Source organism: Schistocerca cancellata, chromosome 11 (genome assembly GCF_023864275.1).
Source record: "Schistocerca cancellata isolate TAMUIC-IGC-003103 chromosome 11, iqSchCanc2.1, whole genome shotgun sequence".
Taxonomy (NCBI): Eukaryota; Metazoa; Arthropoda; class Insecta; order Orthoptera; family Acrididae; genus Schistocerca; species Schistocerca cancellata.
Window position 1 is genome coordinate 101,285,751 of NC_064636.1, and position 20,647 is coordinate 101,306,397.

Consider the following 20,647-nt stretch of genomic DNA (forward strand, 5'->3'; position numbering starts at 1 on the left):
ATTAGTCGCTTCAAAAGATCACATAAAATTGTGGCAAGAAAAATAACAAAATTTGTATCGAGAAACAGGTCGGAAAATGAAGTCACACAAATCGAAATGATAGAAGCTTTTCTTACGAATGCAAAAAATAAGATCGCTAGTTTTAGTGAATCGTACGTGTACAATGCAGATCTGTCAGGTTTTCAAAAAGAAATGCGTGCGAAAAGAACACTGTCATTCAAAGGGGAAAAACATATTGAGGTGATTGCGCAGTCCATGACTGCACTCACCCATTCATACACTATAATGCCCATAATTAGTCTGGATGGTTCATTGCTGCCTAAACTCTATGTGTGTCTTCAAGAACCAACTGGACGTTTTGGATAACTTGTCAAAAGAACAATGTTCTACGCAAACAATCTTGTGGTACACGCATCGAAGTCTGGAAAAATGGGAAATGAAAACGTTACGCTTTTCATGCGTCATGCTTTTCTTCCGTTCTGCGGGAACAAATCTCTTCTCCTTCTAGAATCGTGGTCAGGTCATAAAAGGTCTGATTCATTAAAAGCTGTATTTCGAGCCCACCCTGACAAGAAGTAGAGATACTTCAGATTCCACCCAGCACGACGAACGTAATCCAACCTTTAGACAGAGAATTTTTCCGTCAGTGTAAGGCATTTTACAGAAAACTAACAGAGAAAATTATTGTGTGCAGATCACTGCAATTTCCTGTCTATCACCGTGACAATATTCTCAAGCTGCAATCAGTAGTACATTATCAATTTTCCCCCCCACGGTTTCAGAATTTGATTAAATATGCGTGGCACTCCTCGAAATATACTGATACTAGGCCTGATTCATTCCGAACACCAGCCCAGTTTTGTCTACGGACATCTAACAACGTCTGTGATTTGCAGGGCTGTCATATGTCGTCTTTGCTTGTATGTTCTTGGTGCACAAAAAACCTATGTTTTGAACATTGTATCAATATTTCGCGTTTTTGAGGTAATTACAAGAAATAAAATTTGGACGTGTTCTAAACCGTATATTTATTTGTGTCTATTTCGTAGCTATTTGGAAAGAATGTTGTAGATAACATATCAGCCATATTTGTCAACGAATGTTTAATTATTATACGATTGCTTTCACTGGGGGAATCAGCTCTCTCACTGCTGTGGCAAGAGAGCGGCGCGTAGCTAACGCCACCTTGTCCCTAGATGGCGTCGGTATAACGTAGCGAGAGAAGTCAGGGATGTACAAGGGCAGTTATAAGCGCGTCAACCATGCGACAATACTGTCTTACTTCATAAAATTGTTTACAGACTTCCAGGTCATGTCAGCAGCTAAAATTCTGCATACAGCCTTCTTGCAATGTTAACTCACAGTGGTAAAAAAAGCAACACAGGTTTCGACATGACAAGTCTGACCATTCCCTTGTAAGTTACACTGAGCACGACACACATTTACCCTCAACGTGTGGACCAACTGAAATCATTCTGTGATTTCGTTGATACTGGATACGGCAAAGTTCTAGGTAGTATTAAAACTAGATGGTTGTCATTGTTGCCAGGAGTTACGTTATTGAACCTTTGAAATCTTGTTTTCTATCTCAGAATAGGTGTCCCCCGTTGCTGGAACAAATTTTCGAAAACCAACAGTCACTTCTTTGGCTTCATTTCGCACAATGCCCATTGAAAATGTTTTTAAATTCAATCCAAAAGTTGGAAATAACCACGGTTTCAGCTTGATTCAAGAAATAATCAATACCATTTTAATTAACTCGGGAAAGGAAGGTACTTTCACTCGATCAAAATACGAGCCTTTTACCAATTCTAAGACACTTCTACACTTTTGTGACTTGTTTGGAAAAGTAGAGTTCTCCACTTCAACCTCTGATATCATTTCATTGGAGAAAAAAAAAAAAAAAAAAAAAAAAAAAAAAAAAAAAAAAAAAACTGTTTCTTGAGCTGAACTTTTAAATTTTCTGATAATTCTTAAGGCAGACTCATGTGCAACATTTCAGACGAGATAGGATGCGTGAACAACATTGTATCCCAGAAACTTGAGGAATTGGAAAAAGCTAATTTGGAAACAGTTAAGAGACTGTGATATATTCCACACACTTAAAAGTACAGGTCCTTCAAGTAAAAATATAGACACGCTTGTGAGTTTTGCTCCTGCTGTACTATTCACAAATATTGTTGTGGAAAGAATATTTTCAACTGTGAAGTCACTTTGGAGGGTGGAATGTGTAGTGCTAGAACCACTTCATTCCCCACAGGTGTCGTGTGTCTCACATTAGAGGCCAAAAACGAACATAAAATTCTTTGTCAAGTACAGAGTAGAGGTGCTGTTATTCGGTAATTGTACTGTCTAATTATTGGATTTATAGTGAATTCTTGCAATGGGCCTTTGTCCTCAGAAGTTGACTGCCGAAAGTAGTTGATCTCTGTCCCAGTGTACTTAAAGCAGAATAAGCAAGCATTCTTCAAAACTATATAATGTATGGATGGTCAGTGTCTGCATCAAGTAAATCCTACCCCATATTTAGCAGATTGGGTTCCGCATTTGGAGGCTGCATTCGAGAGAGACGTACCATATGCTGAAGTTTAAGCACCATTTAATATTTTCGTATGTTTTAATTCAGACATAAATGTCGAGTGGCTCTTTACATACCACCTCATAGAGCCACTCTGCTTCCTAGTCAAGCTCCCTCAAATCATTCAGTTCTTATCTTCTCTTAATAGCGATCAATAAAATTTTAATATGTTGTCTTGCGTATCCTTAGCTCATACAACAGCCTGACAGGTGGTGGTTTTCTCTGCTATTTTTCCAGTACTTGAACGAATTTCAGCCACAATCTAAGTTTGTGTCTGGTGCGTGCTCAATGCAACGTAAATAACCTCTGTTTGCCTGGTGGCTGTTGGTATTTGAATTCAGGAACAGGTTTCATTCGGAACACCGACTTTGCCATTAAATCTGAATTTTGCGGAGAACAGGTAGCCTTCATAATGGCGAGAACCTTTTGCACAGGATTTCGGTCATCCCAGGGATCTTATGTTGATGCTGTGACATTGTTAGGGTGTACTAACATGTAAATTTTATTTTCTACAGATCTCACACAATTTTCTTCATTGTGGTTGATCAGCGTTGTTACTTGCTTTATGAAACAGTGTCGTCTTTGTTGTCTGTTTTGTTGATTTTTGTGTGAAGTGTGTTTATGGTACTTTGGGAGCTTTTCATCGTAATCCGTTTCATTGGGGAGTTTTTTAAATGTAATTAATGCTCGTGTGACGATTTTGCGCTGCGAATTGCGTGTGAAGCTCATTTTCATTCTACTAGGTTGCTTCTGATGAATACTCTTGTGTAGCCAGTGTGATGAACTTAGTAAAAATTTAGCATTTTATTTAAGTGTGTTTCAGGTAGTGTTTTTTCTGTATAAGATTTTCATTTGCGTTATTCGAAAATAGTTGCGTGTAGTCGCTCCAAAAGCAGTACGAGGAGAAAAGAAAAAAGGTGGTGAGGAGTCAGCAGACGGAATGCTCAGAAATGAGACTTCGATGGTACAGAGAAGTGTAGGGACATTCTCCCCACTTTTAGCCACGAAAATGTGCAAAATGAAACAGTAGGTTCCTCCGATGCGAGGCAAATGAGTGAGCCAGACTTCAGTGGTGCAGCGGAGATGTTTAGATTTAGGACGTGCACAGCCTGTTCCACTCACAGCTAGCAGTGTTTGGGGTCGAGTTCACAATTTACTAAGTGTGACTGCGGGCGAGGCTGAAGCAACGAGAAGTGAACAGAGGGCAGCAGAGCATGTAGCTCTGAGCAGAACATGATTGGCCAATTCGGCCACGCTGATAAAAAGAATAAGCACACAGCGAAGAGTTAGAGGCAGCCTGCAGACTTGCTGGCGTCACAGGAGGAGCTGAACTGAGATTTAGTTGCCGAATATGGCACCTTAACGACTACAGTAGAATCACTGAGCTCAGAAATTGATGATGATATGGAAGAAACGTTCAGAACTTAAAATCAAGGACGACACTGCGCAATTTGAAGAAGCTAAGGTCATCGGTCTCTAGACTTACACACTACTTAAACTAATGTAAACTAACTTATGCAAAGAACAACACACACACCCATGCCCATGGGAGGACTCGAACCTCCGGCGGGAGGGGCCGCGCAATCCGCGACACGGCGCCTCAAACCTCGCGGCACTTGGAGAGGCAGGAAACAGGTTAAGTGGGATAGAAGGAGAACAGGAAAGAGTGAGCGGGAAAGGCTGGTTGCCAGGAGGCTAGAACAGGAGCGTGGGGGATGTGACTGATTGTGATCATAGGGGATTCTTTAATCTACTAAAACGAATGCCCATGTTCACTGGCAACATACAGGGTGGTGCACGAAATGTGTTACCATTTTGTTTTTGAATATGAACTTTACTGTCAATACGATCTGACAGGAACATGTACTACGATGAAGAGCCGCCCATGGAGATTTGTTCTAACTCAGCGCATACTCAAAATGGCCACCATTTCGTTTCCGACCTTCCTTCAAACGAATACTGAAGTTAGTGATTACCCTACGGCACATGTCGTCCGTAATTTCACTGCAAGCTTGAAGAATAAGTCTTCTAAGCTCCATTAAATCTTGTGGACGTTTCGGGGAAATTTTTTCCTTTAGGAACCCCCAAAGAAAAAAGTCACATGGATTGAGGTCTGGACTATTGGAGTTTTTACACGAGCATTTCGACATGCGGATCATTTCACTCAGGTTTCCAGCTCGCTTCAATCACAGACAAAATTGGCTCCCCAATGGCGGACATATTGACCATGTGCTCAGAACAAATCTCCATGGACGGTTCCTCATTGTAGTATATGTTCCCTTCAGACTGTATTGACACAGTTTATATTCAAAAACAAAAATGGTAAAACATTTCGTGCGCCACCCTGTATGTAAGCCAAGTACGGACATTATCGAGACACTTGGGAGCGAACAAACAGCAGGAAATTTGGAACTGGAAAGTACAGGTGAGGAAACGCTCGATGTTGCAGATACAGTACATGCACAGAAGCCTTAGGAAATCATAACAAATACCTACAGGCAGTCCACTTAAACTGGAATCTTTAACATTTTATAGGAATCCACAGTATTTGCGAGCTGAAATGAGAAACATTAGGTAATTTTGAAAGAGAAAAATGGGAGCTCAACTTGGAATCGACCGAAGTACAAGTAGGAACAACTGTGGATGAATAGGCTGACTCGAGAAAGTGCAGAAGAAATTGAGAGCAGAATTCCTGCGTCTGTGATGAAACGAAAATTAAGATGCACTGCGATGATAAAAGGAAAGAAAATGAGAACGAGAATTGCCCGAAACTACGGAAGACGCTGTGATAATACGATGCTAAACAGCATCTTCTACATTTGCATCTGCATCTGCATCTACATGCTCTGCAAACGACCGTGGCAGAGAGTGCGTCCCACAGTACCAGTTGTCAGGGTTTCTTCCTGTTCCAGTCACGTATGGAGCGCGGGAAGAATGACTGAATGCCTCTGTACGCTTAGTACTTATTTTAATCTTATCCTCACGATCCCCATGTGAGCGGTACGTAGAGGGTTGTAAGTATATTCCTAGCATCACCATCTAAAGGCGGTTCTTGAAACTTTGGTAATACACTTTCTCGGGATAGTTTGAGTGTCTTTAAAAAGTCTGGAAGTTCAGTTCCTTGCGTACTTCTGTTACACTCCCACGGGTCAAACAAATCCATGACAATTCGTGCTACCCTTCTCTGTATACGTTCAGTATCGCATGTTAGTCTTATTTGGTGCGGGTCCCACATACTTGAGCAACATTCTAGAACCGGTGGTACGAGTGGTTTGTAAGCAAAGCCCTTTGTAGGCTGACTGATCTCCGCCAGTATTCTTCCAGTAAACGGAAGTCTGTCACCAGCAGTACTCACAACTAAGCGTATGTCGTCATTCCATTCCATACCAGGTACCTTTTATGTGTCGGCCGATTCCAACAGTGACTCGTTGATATTATAGTCATGGAATACCATTTTTTTCGTTTTGTGGAGGCACAGTCTTACATTTATGAACATTTAAATCAAGTTGCCGTTTTTCCACCGCTTTGAATTCTTATCAAGATCTGACTGAATATTTATGCAGCTTATTGCAGACAATACATTACAGATAACTGGATCATCTGAAAAACTCTGAGGTTACTATTATTATTAATACACTACTGGCCATTAAAATTGCTACACCACGAAGATGACGTGCTACAGATGCGAAATTTAACCAACAGGAAGATGCTGTGATATGCAAACAATTAGCTTTTCAGAGCATTCACACAAGGTTGGCGCCGGTGGCGACACCTACAACGTGCTGACATGAGGAAAGTTTCCAACCGATTTCTCATACACAAAAAGCAGTTGACCAGCGTTGCCTGGTGAAACGTTGTTCTGATGCCTCGTGTAAGGAGGAGAAATGCGTACCATCACGTTTCCGACTTTGATAATGGTCGAATTGTAGCCTGTCGCGATTGCGGTTTATCTTATCGCGACATTGCTGCTCGCGTTCGTCGAGATCCAATGACTGTTAGCAGAAAATGGAATCGGTGGGTTCAGGAAGGTAATACGGAACGCCGTGCTGGATCCCAACGGCCTCGTATCACCAGCAGTCGAGATGACAGGCATCTTATCCGCATGGCTGTAACGGGTCGTGCAGCCACGTCTCGATCCCTCAGTCAACAGATGGGGACGTTTGCAAGACGTCAACCATCTGCACGAACAGTTCGACGACGTTTGCAGCAGCATGGACTATCAGCTCTAAGACAATGGCTGCGGTTACCCCTGATGCTGCATCACAGACAGGAGCGCCTGCGACGGTGTACTCAACGACGAACCTGGATGCACAAATGGCAAAACATTTTTTCGGATGAATCCAGGTAGTGTTTACAGCATCCGTGTTTGGCGACATAGCGGTGAACGCACATTGAAAGCGTGTATTCGTCATCGCCATACTGTCGTATCACCCGGCGTGATGGTATGGGGTGCCATCGGTTACACGTCTGTCACCTCGTGTTCGCATTGACGGCACTTTGAACAGTGGACGTTACATTTCAGATGTGTTATGACCCGTAGCTCTACCATTCATTCGATCCCTGTAAAACCCTACATTTCAGCAAGATACTGCACGACCCCATGTTGCAGGTCCTATACGGGCCTTCTTGGATACAGAAAATGTTCGACTGCTGCCCTGGCCAGCACATTCTCCAGATCTGTCACCAATTGAAAACGTCTGGTCAATGGTGGCCGAGCAACTGGCTCGTCACAATACGCCAGTCACTACTCTTGATGAACTATGGTATCGTGTTGAAGCTGCACGGGCAGCTGTACCTGTACACGCCATCCAAGCTCTGTTCGATTCAATGCCCAAGCGTATCAATGCCGTTATTACGGCCAGACGTGGTGGTTCTGGGTACTGATTTTCAGAATCTATGCACCGAAATTGCTTGAAAATGTAAGCACACATCAGTTCTAGTATAATATTTCTCCAATGAATACCCGTTTATCATCTGCATTTCTTCTTGGTGTAGCAGTTTTAATGGCCAGTAGTGTATTTCGTCTTCCGTAGAGTTAGCGCTGCGGTGTGATCTGGCAGCTGTGTTAAGGGCAACCTACAGTTCACAGGAGTTTCTGCAAACGTGACGTCATTCTGACGCCATAAGTTTTGCATTCATGTGGACCGGGATGTGGATAAGGGAGAGATTACAATGTTGGCAAGAATTAGCTCCGGAACTTACTGAAACAGTTGTGCCAACTGCTTTTGCTAATATGCCTTCATCAACACCAAAAGTGAGACCAGTAACTGATTTACAAGCAAAAAGAATCTTAAGCCAGCCTGCACAGATTCCAATATCCTGCTCATTGAAGTTTCTCAAGAAAATAAACTTATTTTTAAAACACCTGAAAACTGATGTGTGGAGTTGGTCCGTAGTCAGAAAAAAGGGGGGGCAGCCATTCTAACAAGTGAGGTAAACCATCAGCTCACTTACCTTGTGTCCAGTAAATAAAGCCGTTTCGAAACAACACAGCTAGCATCTCTCGAAACACGTCACTGTGTAACATTTGGTGTAATAAAATCAAGAAAAGCGCAATATAAGTGGTTGAAGATGTACTTTAATGGGAGATTTTTGTCTGGGAAAGAAGTGGCCTAGAAAAACTAGCCCGTAAATTGTATTTTGTACACTTCACATACGGCTACATTTTATGAATAGCAGAGACTACGCCACCTTTTTATTCTGTTGCAAATGCGTCAGTCAGTTCTATGCTTTTTATTTAGAATGGTAATTAGCTTTGCCAGATGATCAACGTGTGAATATTTATTCGCATTTGCAGGCTTCACACTTAATATGTAGATTTGTAAATTATTGACAATGACAACGCAGACCTGATACGCACACGCCCGGAGAGAGAGAGAGAGAGAGAGAGAGAGAGAGAGAGAGAGAGAGAGAGAGAGAGGAAAATGATTCAAATGACTCCGAGCACTACGGGACTTAACATCTCAGGTCGTCAGTCCCCTAGAACTTAGAACTACTTAAACCTAACTAACCTGAGGACATCACACACATCCATGCCCGAGGCAGGATTCGAACATGCGACCGTAGCGGTCGCGCGGTTCCAGGCAGTAGCGCCTAGAACCGCTCGGCCACCAGCGGCCAGCCGTTCATCACAATAAACGTCATGTAAACATTAAACTATGTACTCTTCCGCGTTTGCTGGAACCTCATTGAATTTAGTTTCAGGTGGAGCGGAAACCAATATGTCTCAGGTGCAATCAAGTACGATAAAGTGGGTTCGTTTCATGCTGTGCGTATCGACTTGTGCTGTAATACGGGACAACAGCTTTACCGGCGCGTTTAGCTCTGACAGCGCTGGCCGGGCAAGTGGTCCAGCTAACGCGCACTGGTGTGAGCAGTGGCGGTTCAGACGTAAACAGAGACGAGCAGAGGACAATAAAGCTTTGGATGTGAATTTTTAAACAGAAGGAAATAATATATGGTAAAACTCAGGTGATTTTCTCCTTAGGTGACCGGACGGAAAATGTAACATGTCTTCGATATTAGCGAACATAGTATTGTATTTAAAAGCAGGAGTGATGAAAATTCGTAACAAACGAGGGTAATTTTTCAACATTAGCTATGTGTGGCGTAAAAGCGCATTGTAGTCCCGCAATGCAGTAAAATACTTAAGCCACTGAAGGTATTGGAGTCAGCTGTCTGGTAATCTCTGAACTCCAACACACTCGTTACTCGTCCATTTTTTACCGAGTCCCGTAAGAGTTCAGGGAATGTGTGTGCATCCGCACAGAAGAAGGTCATGGCCGGTACTATTTCGCGTTCACGTTCATTCTCTTATCCGTCTCTCAACCATACCATCTTTTTCCAAACCAACCTAGACCTCTTGCTTTGCTACAGAGAACTTAAAGCTTGTTCCCAACAAATAAGTAGGATTCTCAGCCACATATGTAGTAGCTAAATGCAACAGGGAATTTTTCCAGATGGACAAATCCGCTATTGAAAAGGAGATAGGTCTGATGCTAACAACTACCACCCAATTTCACTTCTGACAGCTTTATCCGAAATTCTTGAAAAGTAATGTATTTATGAGTAGCATCACGTATTTCTAAAAATAAAGTACTAACAAAATGTCAATTTGGTTTTCAGAAAGGCTTTTCAAAAGAAGATGCAATGGGCCTATATATGATTTCGGTGATCAAATATTAAATGCATTGAGTAACCAAACATCACCCATTGGGATATTTTGTCACCTCTCGAAGGCTTCTGATGGTGTGAATCATGAAATTCTTCCAGATAAGCTGAGTGGGCCAGTGCACAAATGGTTTAACTCATATTTAACTGGAAGAATGCAGTAGATTCATATTAAAGCTACAGATGGTCTGCAAAAATCAGCAGAGTCCATTAACTGGGGAGGCGTCAAGAATGGTGTCCCACAGAGTTCAGTCTTGGGTCCCTTATTGTTCTTAATATACATTAAGGACTTGCCACTCTATATTCATGAAGATGCACAGCTAGTTCTTTTTGCTGATGATACAAGTAATCACACCTGATAAGCAAGAATCAGCTGCAGAAATTGGAAATAGGCTAATGTCTTTCAGAAAATTATTAAGTGGTTCTCTGCAAATGGTCTCACTAAATTTTGAGAACAAACAGTTTACACAATTCTGTACAGTAAATGGCATAACACCATTGATAAATATAGATGAGCAAAAGTCTGTTGCTAAGGCACAATACTCAATTACTGGTTGTCTGCATTGACGAGAACTTGAATTGGAGGAAACACATACATAATCTGCTGAAATGGTTAGGTTCAGCTACTTATGCTATTATGGTTATTGAAAATTTTGGTGATAAACATATTGGTCAACTAGCCTACTATGCCTCTTTTCATTCACTTCTTTCATGTGGCATCACATTTTGGAGAATTCGTCGTTAAGAGAGAAAGTATTCATTGCACCAAAGCGAGTAATTAGAATAACTGATGGAGCCCACCCAAGATCACCTTGCGGACATTTATTTAAGGAACTGTCTATTCACAGTACATATATTCACTTACAAAATTTGTCATTAATGACCCATGTCAATTAAAAAATAACAGTGAAGTGCATAGCTACAACACTAGAAGAAACGATGACCTTCACTAGTCTGGATCGAATCTCACTTTGGCACAGAAAGAGGTGAATTATGCTGCCACAAAAATCTTTGGTTATTTGCCAAATAGCATTAAAAGTCTGACTGATAACCAAACATCATGTAAAGGCAAATCAACAAAATTTCTGAATGACAACTCCTACTCAATAGATGAATTTCTAGATATGAAGTATTAACTATAAAAAATAATTATTTTGTGTAAAGTAAACTTAAAGTGACATTCTATGTCATTACGAAATGTCGTTTTCATGACCTATGGAATAAGGATTAATGTATGTATGTATGTATGTATACAGACCAATTTGTCTGCACAACCAGTATTTTACAGAGGTGGGGAAGAAGCTGTCTCATCAGCCCCTCTTCCTGGAAGTTTGTCTACAACCATCTGCATTGCTATTTTTCATTTACTTCCACAAAAGTCGATGAAATTACTCTTAACGTATTAATGTCAAGAGATCCGCTTGCTGTGATATAAACTATGTATAGCTTTCTCTACGTAACAGCAACACGCTTTATACTGTAGGTAACTACAGCTGTAACAATGAATAAAGTATTACTCAGCAGCTCCCGTTTGGTTTAACAAGCCTATGTGTGTGTATCTTCAGTTTCTCCAAACGTATTTGTTGATGAAACAGTCCACAGGTGAACTGCCTGTTCGTAGTGTCCAATGGACACACTATGAACTGGAATTACACCTGTGGACTGTTCGATCTGAGTTCTGTACTACGATTTGTAACTGATACACTGTATTTTGATATCGTTCTGAGCAACGACAAAGACTTATCAGAAAAGGTTCCGAGGATGGATGGTTTTACTGTAAAAGTGTTTCAATACTGGTCCTTTACGTGGGGCACTCTTCATTCAGATACTCCCTTATTAGAAAAGGGACTACTTTTTTTGCTATTTGTAGCCAGTCGGTGTCTGGAGGTACACTATTAACGGAAGTGAAAACTACGGACATTTTGACAACATTTGTAGCAAGAAGATCAATTTTGGGTCAACGTAAGAATTCATTAATTTCTGCACTTACACATACACAGTAAAGACGAAATGGAGGCTAATCTTATCTATCTTACTGACCACACAACAAACAGACGTTAACCAAAAACATTACTCTAGAAAAGTGACAAATACCGAAATTAAATGGAAAAGCGTTCTGTACTACAACACATTTGCGTGACGTAACGTGCTGATGTTTGCTAATAAGGGACTGGGAGGAAGAAGCTAGCAGATTAGTTGTACTAAATTCGGCTGACTACTTCGAATATACCTGATTCAATGCACCACTACGGAACTGTCAAAACGCGTCTCGCTTGATTTGATTTCGAGCCACAAAACAATAGGAGCAGGCTGTCCCAGGTCTACGCAGTACCCTGGCGGAAAGTAATTGCTTAATACATGAGTGGTCCAAGTTCTGTCATTGAACAGTATGTACTTGCAGAAGCAATGTTCCACCATTCCGTTCTGTTATTCTTAACAAGGAGAATAGCCCTTTTATGCATCAAATGTGTACGAATACAATCCCATATTTCAACAACAACAAAACAAAATTCAACAAAATGGCGCGAATAAGAAGAAATCTCGTCCAAGCCTATGCTTTTCACTCCTGCCTGAAGTCTGCAAAACAGAATTAATAGGAATGTCGGTAGGACTTTGAAATACCAGGATTTGCAATACGAAGTTCGCTAGTATTTTGAGAGTATAATAACCGAAAGCGGTTTGATTTATACGCAATAGGCTCCATTGGGAATTAAATGAGACCGTACAGCTACGATGGCTTTGCAAAAACAATAAAAAGAAATAATTAAAGACCTCGGGAACGCATGAAAACAGTAATCCTTACCTTATTAAGTATGTGAGTATGACACACGGATCTAACAGCAGCAGCAGGAAATACCAACGCATCACGTCACACTGGACACGACTCGCTACAAATGCGAGAAACATGTGAAGCGGCAGGTGTCTGGCACGCAGTCAGTGCTGCCAACGGCTGCGAGGTCGGCAGGTACCAACTGCAGTCTGCTACGGGGCCTCACACAGCGGGCAGCGCTTCCAGGGGCACCGCGCAGAACATGCGAATGTAATACGAAAACTGTCGTCCTAATTTTGTTATTGCAGATAAATTGAAATAAATAAAGTAACATGTTTGTGAATGTACTTTCAACGTAATGTAATCGAATTCTACGCTCACTGTGACACTGCTGTGGCCTCTGGAGTACCTCTCAGAAAATTATGCCCGCACCGGAGTCGAGGGAACCAGGGTTATTGTGATACCGACGCACTACAGTACCGTTTATTAACACATGGCTGTTGCCCATGCGTATATTCGGTTCATTGCTTCGCAGTCCCTCACCGCGCCCTTTCTACTCACTGTTGTAGCTAACAATCAAGCGTCACAGAAAGTACATTAGCGTAGGTTCTAAAAAGCATTACACTCACCATCAGGTACCTAGTTCAACGTAATATGGCCTTAAAGGGAAGCAGCGACTTGCCCTATCAAGAAAATAATCGTAGTTTTCTTGGTTTGATCGAATTGACAGCAGAATTTGACCCCGTTTTGCATGAACATTAGAGGTGGTAAAGGCCCAAGAAAATCATGACCATTGTCTTGTAAAAAAACATTCAAAACGAATTCATAAATTTGGTTGCCAACAAAGTAAAACACACCATTGTTAATTCTGTGAACGAAAGGATATTTTTTCTGACGTACTTGATTGTACTCCTCATACATGCCACAAGGAACAAATGACATTGATTGTTACGTTTGTAATTTATAAGTAGACGCAGTCAAGGTAGAAGAACACTTCCTCGACTTTCTGAACGTCACTTCAGGAACAAGATAAAGTTTGACTGAAACCGTTTTGTCGAAATTAGATGAACTAGGGCTCGATATCGATGATTGCAGAAGCCAACGTTATCGATTATAAAAGGTTATCGAACTGGTGTTCAAGCCAGAATATTAAGGTGCAAACCAAGAGCATTTTATATGCCACGTGACAGTCACAGTCTTAACCTTGTGTTATCAGATGCGGCGAAATCTGCTGCAAAAGCAGTCACATTTTCTGGTGTAATTCAAAGAATATACGTTATTTTCAGTGCATCCACTCAGAGATGGGCAATCTTATTGCGCAGGGCGCCAACTTGAACAGCGATGAATCTTTCAGATTCAAAGTAGGGTGTAGAGTGTCAAAGCTGTTAAAGTGCCAGACGAGAGAAGTCAGAGGCGCCCTTCCTGAGGTGAGCGACAGCGCTGTTGAAACGAAAACAAAGAGCGGAGCTCACTCGCCTGCTGTGGACGATTTGAAAAGCTTCGAGTTTATTGTAGGCGTTGTCGTATAGTATAGTCTTGTCTTTGCCATTAGCGCAACAATTAAGGCAGTTCGAGCAGCAAACGTTGACGTGAAAGTGCCAACTAAATCCCTCGAAAGTCTAGTTACGTTTATTTGGAATTTCCGCGAAGGAGGTTTCGTTAATGTGCAGTTAACAGCGAAAGAGATACCTGAAACTTCACAGACTTAAGCAAAATTTGGAGAAAGGAGAACTGGCAAGAAGGCGAAGCAATTTGATTATGAAGGTGACGATTTGGTTTGCAGAGCTCAACCGTCAGAGGAGACATATATGATCGATTTTCTCTACCCTGTCGTTGAGACAGTGTTAGAAAGTTTGAAAGAGAGGTTTCGCCAAATGGCTAAGTATTCCGGAGTACTCGACTTTTTGTTTTCTCTAGACAGTTTAAAATACATACAGACCGAAGAATTGAAAATGCTGTCTACAAACCTTGAGAAAGAGCTAAGTGTAAACATAAATTGTGAATGTTCGAAAGACATTGTTGCTTCAGCTCTCTTGACAGAAATTAATGTGCTCAGAGAAATGGCGTCCGATGACGTGAAAACTCCTACGTTAATACTGAAATACTCGAATGATTCTGCAAACCCACTTCACGGGATTCACATCGCCCACAGTATTTTGCCAGCCGTGCCAGGAACTGTCGCCTCCGCTGAAACAAGCTTTCCACGTTCAGAGCTCGTCAAGAATTATTTCCGAAGCAGCATGTCGGCCATGTTGTCAATAGAACATGACGTGGTTCCAAAATTGAGTTCTGAAGATACTATTCATGAATTTGCTCTTCAAATAGCGAGGAAAAGATGTTTTGTGTATACCCTTTGTGTTTATAACCTACAACTCAGTTAATTTCTTGTGAACACAGAGCACAGTCGAGTGATGAAAACATTGAAGCGTATATCCTGAACAAAATTTGTGAACCTTACCTGATTTTGAATTTCATTGAATTGGAAGGATTCCCGTAGTAGTCTTATTATTAACATTTTTGTAATAACCATAACTATTAAGATTTCTTCTCCAATTAACTATTTTCCTACACTGACAGTAGGTCCCCGGCGGTAACAGTCTACTGATGCACTGGTACTGCGTTAATGACGGAAGTTAGAATTCTTTTGAACGTCACGGGGATATGTGACCTGTGTTGGAGGAGGGGCTGAGAGGTTGGGGGGGGGGGGGGGAGGGTGTGGGAGAGCCCCTCGCAGAACTTGGGCACACGCCCCCACGCCGGCTGAGCCCTGCTCACCCACTGCTGACTCTGGAATTTCCTGTAAGCAGGCTTTCACGCCAACACTACTTTGCCTATTCCCACTACCCTTCTCTGTACGCGTTCAATATTCCCTGTTAGTTCTCTTTGTAATGGGTCCCACACACCCGAGCGGTAGTCTAGGATGGACCACACGAGTGTTCCGTAAGGTGTCTCCCTTGTAGACTCACCGCATTCATCCAGTGTCTCGCCCACTCTGCCATCTAGTTTACCTACAACTGAGACTATGTGATACTTCCATTTTATATCACCTCAGTGTGCCACACCCGTGTCTTTGTATGAGTTGACTGATTCCAAAAGTGACTCATTAATACGACGTTTTTGCGTGTTTTTAAGAGCACAATTTTGTACGTAACTTCTCTGCAAAACAGACTGAAGTGGATGGCAGAGTGTTCGTCGAACCACTTTCACACGATTTTCCATTTCTGCCCACTTAAAGCAATTTGTCAAATCCTGCTTTACTTTGAAATCATGTGAAGATATGAATAAAAAAAATTGTACAGCTTCTTTCAGACACCCCTTCATTATAGATAATGTATCATTTCCACAAACTGTGGCCTGACTGTTAACATTGCTTCCAAGGTCATTAGCATACGACCTGGACAGCAGTGCATGCAACACACGTCCCTGAGGCGTGTCTCAAGCTACTCCCACACCTGTTGGTAAGTCTCCTTCCGAGATACCATGCTGCGTCCTCCAGATACCTAGACAGATGGACAGGCAGATGGACAGAGACGGGGAAAGTGGGGGGAGGGAGGGAGAGAGGCAGAGCTGGAGACAGAAGCGCCTCATTCGCGTGCAGGGGGCGGCCCCTGCCTCTCCCCCCTCGTGGTGAATGTCGCCGCAGTCCGACACACACACTGCCGACACTCCTTCCCACTCTCTATACACCCCTGACAGCAGCGCTCCAAGCGGACACTAAGCTATAGTTCTGAATGCGATATACGAGGAATGCGAATAGCATCATTTATATTCATTTGTAACACAGTTTTTCAACAGGGAACGTCTGTAAGGCTGTAAAAATTCTATTCAGTACCTCCTCATTAGCTATGTGATCTACCCATCTAATCTTCAGCATTCTTCTGTAGCACCACATTTCGAAAGCTTGTATTCTCTTCTTATCTAAACTATTTATCTTCCATGTTTCACTTCCATACATGGCTACACTCCATACACATACTTTCAGAAACGACTTCCTGACACTTAAATCTATACTCGACGTTAACAAATTCCTCTTCTTCAGAAACGCTTTCCTTGCCATTGCCAGTCTACATTTTATATCCTTTCTACTTCGACCGTCATCAGTTATTTTGCTCCCCAAATAGCCAAACTCCTTTACTACTTTAAGTGTCTCATTTTCTAATCTAATTCCCTCAGCATCACCTGACTTAAATCGACTACATTCCATTATTCTCGTTTTGCTTTTGTTGATGTTCATCTTATATCCTCCTTTCAAGACACTATCCATTCCGTTCAACTGCTCTTCCAAGTCCTTTGCTGTCTCTGACAGAATCACAATGTCATCGGCTAACTTCAAAGTTTTTATTTCTGCTCCATGGATTTTAATACCTACTCCGAATTTTTCTTTTGTTTCCTTTACTGCTTGCTCAATATACAGATTGAATAACATCAGGGAGAGGCTATAACCCTGTGTCACTCCCTTCCCAACCACTGCTTCCCTTCCATGTCCCTCAAGTCTTACTACTGCCATTTCGTTTCTGTACAAACTGTAAATAGCCTTACGCTCCCTGTATTTTACCCCTGCCACATTTAGAATTTGAAAGGGAGTATTCCAGTCAACATTGTCAAAAGCTTTCTCTAAGTCTACAAATGCTAGAAACGTAGGTTTGACCTTCCTTAATCTAGCTTGTAAGATAAGCCATAGGGTCAGTATTGCCTCACGTGTTCCAGAATTTCTACGGAATCCAAACTGAGCTTCCCCGAGGTCGGCTGCTACCAGTTTTTCCATTCGTCTGTCAAGAATTCGAATTAGTATGTTGCAGTCGTGTCTTATTAAACTGATAGTTTGGTAATTTTCACATCAGTCAACAACTGCTTTCTTTGGGATTGGAATTATTATATTTTTTTTTGAAGTTTGAGGTTATTTCGCCTGTCTCATACATTTTGCTCACCAGATGGTAGAATTTTGTCAGGACTGGCTCTCCCAAGGTTGTCAGTAGTTCTAGTGGAATGTTGTCTACTCCCAGGGCCTTGTTTCGACTTAGGTCTTTCAGTGCTCTGTCAAACTCTTCTGGCTGTATCATATCTCCCATTTCATCTTCATCTACATCCCCTTCCATTTCCATAATATTGTCCTCAAGTACATCGCCCTTGTATAGACCCTCTATATACTCCCTCCACCTTTCTGTTTTCCCTTCTTTGCTGCTAAGCCAGCAGCTTGAAAATTGCAAAGATATAACAACAAATAAACAAACCATGCGTCATCAACGTAAAACGACAGTACTACCAAAATAAACAAAATAATAAGTAAATTGCGGATAATAATTAATTTACCCTCGTGCACAGTTGTGTACACTCCTGGAAATTGAAATAAGAACACCGTGAATTCATTGTCCCAGGAAGGGGAAACTTTATTGACACATTCCTGGGGTCAGATACATCACATGATCACACTGACAGAACCACAGGCACATAGACACAGGCAACAGAGCATGCACAATGTCGGCACTAGTACAGTGTATATCCACCTTTCGCAGCAATGCAGGCTGCTATTCTCCCATGGAGACGATCGTAGAGATGCTGGATGTAGTCCTGTGGAACGGCTTGCCATGCCATTTCCACCTGGCGCCTCAGTTGGACCAGCGTTCGTGCTGGACGTGCAGACCGCGTGAGACGACGCTTCATCCAGTCCCAAACATGCTCAATGGGGGACAGATCTACATCTGCATCCATACTCCGCAAGCCACCTGACGGTGTGTGGCGGAGGGTACCTTCAGATCTTCAGATCTTGCTGGCCAGGGTAGTTGACTTACACCTTCTAGAGCACGTTGGGTGGCACGGGATACATGCGGACGTGCATTGTCCTGTTGGAACAGCAAGTTCCCTTGCCGGTCTAGGAATGGTAGAACGATGGGTTCGATGACGGTTTGGATGCACCGTGCACTATTCAGTGTCGCCTCGACGATCACCAGTGGTGTACGGCCAGTGTAGGAGATCGCTCCCCACACCATGATGCCGGGTGTTGGCCCTGTGTGCCTCGGTCGTATGCAGTCCTGATTGTGGCGCTCACCTGCACGGCGCCAAACACGCATACGACCATCATTGGCACCAAGGCAGAAGCGACTCTCATCGCTGAAGACGACACGTCTCCATTCGTCCCTCCATTCACGCCTGTCGCGACACCACTGGAGGCGGGCTGCACGATGTTGGGGCGTGAGCGGAAGACGGCCTAACGGTGTGCGGGACCGTAGCCCAGCTTCATGGAGACGGTTGCGAATGGTCCTCGCCGATACCCCAGGAGCAACAGTGTCCCTAATTTGCTGGGAAGTGGCGGTGCGGTCCCCTACGGCACTGCGTAGGATCCTACGGTCTTGGCGTGCATCCGTGCGTCGCTGCGGTCCGGTCCCAGGTCGACGGGCACGTGCACTTTCCGCCGACCACTGGCGACAACATCGATGTACTGTGGAGACCTCACGCCCCACGTGTTGAGCAATTCGGCGGTACGTCCACCCGACCTCCCGCATGCCCACTATACGCCCTCGCTCAAAGTCCGTCAACTGCACATACGGTTCACGTCCACGCTGTCGCGGCATGCTACCAGTGTTAAAGACTGCGATGGAACTCCGTATGCCACGGCAAACTGGCTGACACTGACGGCGGCGGTGCACAAATGCTGCGCAGCTAGCGCCATCCGACGGCCAACACCGCGGTTCCTGGTGTGTCCGCTGTGCCGTGCGTGTGATCATTGCTTGTACAGCCCTCTCGCAGTGTCCGGAGCAAGTATGGTGGGTCTGACACACCGGTGTCAATGTGTTCTTTTTTCCATTTCCAGGAGTGTATAATCCCCTGAGAGATGGTAGTTTGTTTTGTACGACTACCATGACAGGTGTGTGGGAAAGGAATGATTTTAGGTTTTTCTTTAATTCCCTTCATTTAAACATAAACTAGTAAGATAACTGCAGATGATGTGGACATGATGTGGTGTAAGTACTGCTACCAACGTGACGTTGTAAATGAGCTCAAAAAGTATTTGTGTGCCCGAGGTACAGAAGTAAATTCAGTGTGAGATCGCAACTGAAGATACATTCTAACTGCACAGCTTATATGGCAGCAATTTGATTATGGTGCAGTTTACACCAATATAAGATAGGACGATACATACTGCCTTCAAATAGTTTTCAGTAATTAGGTAATTTAGGGGGCTGATTCAAACAACAAACGGTAATGGAGTTGTGCTAGACAGCCACCGATATTTCGGCATTTGTGCCTTCAAAGAGATTGGGCGTTTACGTTTTGAAATACACGATATTGTGAAAGATGTCGGCTGCATTCTTGTAAGTTGTATGAATACTTTATATTCCATGAGAAACACAAGGCCGGGAGAGAGAAGTTGTGTTTCTTAGCAGTGAACTATTTCTCAGTAGTTGCAATGCTTTCTGCAAAGATTTCTGTCACAGTGTTGACAGTTCGTAGTAACTGACAGAAAGTCATCGAGTGAAACAGAAGTCATCTCCAGCGTTTCCCAAGGTGTTGCTTTTCCTTATCTATATAAACGATTTAGGAGAAAATCTGAGCAGCTGTCTTAGGTTGGTTGCAGGCGATGGTGTCATTTACCATTCAGTAAGGTCATCCGAAGATAAAAAAAAAAATGCGAAACGATTTAGAAAAGACGTCTGTATGGTGCGAAAGTTGGCAGTTGATCCGAAATTTTGAAAAGTGTGAGTTCATCCACATGAGTGCTAAAAGGAATCTGTTAAACTTTAGTTAGACGATAAATAATTCATATCTAAAGGCCGTAAATTGAACTAAATACCAAGGAATCACAATTACGAAAAACATAAAATGGAAAGCACATATAGGAAATGTTGTGGGGGAAGGTGAACGAAAGACAGCATTTTATTGGCTGAACACTTATAAAATGCAACAGATCTACTAGAGAGACTGCCTACACTACGGTTGTCCGTCCTCTTATGGAGAATTTCTGCACGGTGTGGGATCCCTACCACATAGAATTAACGGAGTTCATCGAGAATGTTCAAAGAAGAGCGGCACATTTTGTATTATCGAGAAATAGGGGAGAGTGTCACTCACGTGATACAGGATTTGGGGCGGACATCATTAAAACAAAGGCGTTTTTCTTTGCGCTAGAAACT

The 20,647-nt window shown here is 42.7% G+C and overlaps 1 protein-coding gene across 1 annotated transcript in view; it reads right to left on the reverse strand.

Moving 5' to 3' along the window:
* Window positions 1-12,647, reverse strand: part of LOC126108931 (speckle-type POZ protein-like) — a 62,678-nt gene extending 50,031 nt beyond the window's left edge. The window contains exon 1 of the mRNA XM_049914301.1: window positions 12,552-12,647. The gene's annotated coding sequence lies outside the window, so the exon portion shown is untranslated. The remainder of the gene's footprint in view (window positions 1-12,551) is intronic.
* Between the last annotated feature and the right edge of the window lie 8,000 nt (window positions 12,648-20,647).